The sequence below is a fragment of the Calidris pugnax genome, unplaced genomic scaffold, assembly GCF_001431845.1.
Source record: "Calidris pugnax isolate Ruff unplaced genomic scaffold, ASM143184v1 scaffold528, whole genome shotgun sequence".
NCBI lineage: Eukaryota > Metazoa > Chordata > Aves > Charadriiformes > Scolopacidae > Calidris > Calidris pugnax.
This window is the reverse complement of record NW_015091224.1, coordinates 104,021-108,135: the sequence shown is the minus strand read 5'-3', so window position 1 is coordinate 108,135 and position 4,115 is coordinate 104,021. Positions and strand designations below refer to the sequence as shown.

The following is a 4,115-nucleotide window of genomic DNA, read 5'->3' as shown; positions in this document are numbered from 1 at the left end:
TCGCCTCCCTCAGTGTCCCTGTCCCCACTGGGATCCTTGTGTCCCCTCCTGTCCCTGTCACCCCCCTCAGGGTCCTTGTCCCCACTGGGGTCCCCCTCCTGTCCCTGTCACCCTCTTGCTTGTCCCTGTCCCCACGGGGGTCCCCATGTCCCCCCCAGTCCCTGTCACCCCTCTCCTTGTCCCTGTCCCCACTGGGGTCCCCGTGTCCCCTTCAGAGCCTCCTCCAGTCCCTGTCACCCTCCTCAGGGTCCTTGTCCCCAGTGGGGTTCCCCCCAAGTCCTTGTCACCTCCCTCAGGGTCCCTGTCCCCACTGGGGTCCCCCATGTCCCCTCCAGTCCCTGTCACCTCCCTCCGGGTCCTTGTCCCCAGTGGGGTTCCCCCCCAAGTCCTGTCACCTCCCTCCGGGTCCTTGTCCCCAGTGGGGTTCCCCCCCAAGTCCTGTCACCTCCCTCCGGGTCCTTGTCCCCAGTGGGGTTCCCCCCCAAGTCCTGTCACCTCCCTCCGGGTCCTTGTCCCCAGTGGGGTTCCCCCCCAAGTCCTGTCACCTCCCTCCGGGTCCTTGTCCCCAGTGGGGTTCCCCCCCAAGTCCTGTCACCTCCCTCCGGGTCCTTGTCCCCAGTGGGGTTCCCCCCCAAGTCCTGTCACCTCCCTCCGGGTCCTTGTCCCCAGTGGGGTTCCCCCCCAAGTCCTGTCACCTCCCTCCGGGTCCTTGTCCCCAGTGGGGTTCCCCCCCAAGTCCTGTCACCTCCCTCCGGGTCCTTGTCCCCAGTGGGGTTCCCCCCCAAGTCCTGTCACCTCCCTCCGGGTCCTTGTCCCCAGTGGGGTTCCCCCCCAAGTCCTGTCACCTCCCTCCGGGTCCTTGTCCCCAGTGGGGTTCCCCCCCAAGTCCTGTCACCTCCCTCCGGGTCCTTGTCCCCAGTGGGGTTCCCCCCCAAGTCCTGTCACCTCCCTCCGGGTCCTTGTCCCCAGTGGGGTTCCCCCCCAAGTCCTGTCACCTCCCTCCGGGTCCTTGTCCCCAGTGGGGTTCCCCCCCAAGTCCTGTCACCTCCCTCCGGGTCCTTGTCCCCAGTGGGGTTCCCCCCCAAGTCCTGTCACCTCCCTCCGGGTCCTTGTCCCCAGTGGGGTTCCCCCCCAAGTCCTGTCACCTCCCTCCGGGTCCTTGTCCCCAGTGGGGTTCCCCCCCAAGTCCTGTCACCTCCCTCCGGGTCCTTGTCCCCAGTGGGGTTCCCCCCCAAGTCCTGTCACCTCCCTCCGGGTCCTTGTCCCCAGTGGGGTTCCCCCCCAAGTCCTGTCACCTCCCTCCGGGTCCTTGTCCCCAGTGGGGTTCCCCCCCAAGTCCTGTCACCTCCCTCCGGGTCCTTGTCCCCAGTGGGGTTCCCCCCCAAGTCCTGTCACCTCCCTCCGGGTCCTTGTCCCCAGTGGGGTTCCCCCCCAAGTCCTGTCACCTCCCTCCGGGTCCTTGTCCCCAGTGGGGTTCCCCCCCAAGTCCTGTCACCTCCCTCCGGGTCCTTGTCCCCAGTGGGGTTCCCCCCCAAGTCCTGTCACCTCCCTCCGGGTCCTTGTCCCCAGTGGGGTTCCCCCCCAAGTCCTGTCACCTCCCTCCGGGTCCTTGTCCCCAGTGGGGTTCCCCCCCAAGTCCTGTCACCTCCCTCCGGGTCCTTGTCCCCAGTGGGGTTCCCCCCCAAGTCCTGTCACCTCCCTCCGGGTCCTTGTCCCCAGTGGGGTTCCCCCCCAAGTCCTGTCACCTCCCTCCGGGTCCTTGTCCCCAGTGGGGTTCCCCCCCAAGTCCTGTCACCTCCCTCCGGGTCCTTGTCCCCAGTGGGGTTCCCCCCCAAGTCCTGTCACCTCCCTCCGGGTCCTTGTCCCCAGTGGGGTTCCCCCCCAAGTCCTGTCACCTCCCTCCGGGTCCTTGTCCCCAGTGGGGTTCCCCCCCAAGTCCTGTCACCTCCCTCCGGGTCCTTGTCCCCAGTGGGGTTCCCCCCCAAGTCCTGTCACCTCCCTCCGGGTCCTTGTCCCCAGTGGGGTTCCCCCCCAAGTCCTGTCACCTCCCTCCGGGTCCTTGTCCCCAGTGGGGTTCCCCCCCAAGTCCTGTCACCTCCCTCCGGGTCCTTGTCCCCAGTGGGGTTCCCCCCCAAGTCCTGTCACCTCCCTCCGGGTCCTTGTCCCCAGTGGGGTTCCCCCCCAAGTCCTGTCACCTCCCTCCGGGTCCTTGTCCCCAGTGGGGTTCCCCCCCAAGTCCTGTCACCTCCCTCCGGGTCCTTGTCCCCAGTGGGGTTCCCCCCCAAGTCCTGTCACCTCCCTCCGGGTCCTTGTCCCCAGTGGGGTTCCCCCCCAAGTCCTGTCACCTCCCTCCGGGTCCTTGTCCCCAGTGGGGTTCCCCCCCAAGTCCTGTCACCTCCCTCCGGGTCCTTGTCCCCAGTGGGGTTCCCCCCCAAGTCCTGTCACCTCCCTCCGGGTCCTTGTCCCCAGTGGGGTTCCCCCCCAAGTCCTGTCACCTCCCTCCGGGTCCTTGTCCCCAGTGGGGTTCCCCCCCAAGTCCTGTCACCTCCCTCCGGGTCCTTGTCCCCAGTGGGGTTCCCCCCCAAGTCCTGTCACCTCCCTCCGGGTCCTTGTCCCCAGTGGGGTTCCCCCCCAAGTCCTGTCACCTCCCTCCGGGTCCTTGTCCCCAGTGGGGTTCCCCCCCAAGTCCTGTCACCTCCCTCCGGGTCCTTGTCCCCAGTGGGGTTCCCCCCCAAGTCCTGTCACCTCCCTCCGGGTCCTTGTCCCCAGTGGGGTTCCCCCCCAAGTCCTGTCACCTCCCTCCGGGTCCTTGTCCCCAGTGGGGTTCCCCCCCAAGTCCTGTCACCTCCCTCCGGGTCCTTGTCCCCAGTGGGGTTCCCCCCCAAGTCCTGTCACCTCCCTCCGGGTCCTTGTCCCCAGTGGGGTTCCCCCCCAAGTCCTGTCACCTCCCTCCGGGTCCTTGTCCCCAGTGGGGTTCCCCCCCAAGTCCTGTCACCTCCCTCCGGGTCCTTGTCCCCAGTGGGGTTCCCCCCCAAGTCCTGTCACCTCCCTCCGGGTCCTTGTCCCCAGTGGGGTTCCCCCCCAAGTCCTGTCACCTCCCTCCGGGTCCTTGTCCCCAGTGGGGTTCCCCCCCAAGTCCTGTCACCTCCCTCCGGGTCCTTGTCCCCAGTGGGGTTCCCCCCCAAGTCCTGTCACCTCCCTCCGGGTCCTTGTCCCCAGTGGGGTTCCCCCCCAAGTCCTGTCACCTCCCTCCGGGTCCTTGTCCCCAGTGGGGTTCCCCCCCAAGTCCTGTCACCTCCCTCCGGGTCCTTGTCCCCAGTGGGGTTCCCCCCCAAGTCCTGTCACCTCCCTCCGGGTCCTTGTCCCCAGTGGGGTTCCCCCCCAAGTCCTGTCACCTCCCTCCGGGTCCTTGTCCCCAGTGGGGTTCCCCCCCAAGTCCTGTCACCTCCCTCCGGGTCCTTGTCCCCAGTGGGGTTCCCCCCCAAGTCCTGTCACCTCCCTCCGGGTCCTTGTCCCCAGTGGGGTTCCCCCCCAAGTCCTGTCACCTCCCTCCGGGTCCTTGTCCCCAGTGGGGTTCCCCCCCAAGTCCTGTCACCTCCCTCCGGGTCCTTGTCCCCAGTGGGGTTCCCCCCCAAGTCCTGTCACCTCCCTCCGGGTCCTTGTCCCCAGTGGGGTTCCCCCCCAAGTCCTGTCACCTCCCTCCGGGTCCTTGTCCCCAGTGGGGTTCCCCCCCAAGTCCTGTCACCTCCCTCCGGGTCCTTGTCCCCAGTGGGGTTCCCCCCCAAGTCCTGTCACCTCCCTCAGTGTCCCTGTCCCCATTGGGGTCCATGCGTCCCCTCCAGTCCCTGTCACCTCCCTCAGTGTCCCTGTCCCCACTGGGATCCTTGTGTCCCCTCCTGTCCCTGTCACCCCCCTCAGGGTCCTTGTCCCCACTGGGGTCCCCCTCCTGTCCCTGTCACCCTCTTGCTTGTCCCTGTCCCCACGGGGGTCCCCATGTCCCCCCCAGTCCCTGTCACCCCTCTCCTTGTCCCTGTCCCCACTGGGGTCCCCGTGTCCCCTTCAGAGCCTCCTCCAGTCCCTGTCCCCCTCCTCAGGGTCCTTGTCCCCAGTGGGGT

The 4,115-nt window shown here is 67.8% G+C and overlaps 1 protein-coding gene across 1 annotated transcript in view; it reads right to left on the bottom strand.

Annotated features, from left to right (window-relative positions):
- LOC106898552 (zinc transporter SLC39A7-like) overlaps nucleotides 1–4,115 on the bottom strand; it is a 24,334-nt gene that overhangs the window by 672 nt on the left and 19,547 nt on the right. The gene's annotated exons all lie outside the window — the stretch shown is intronic.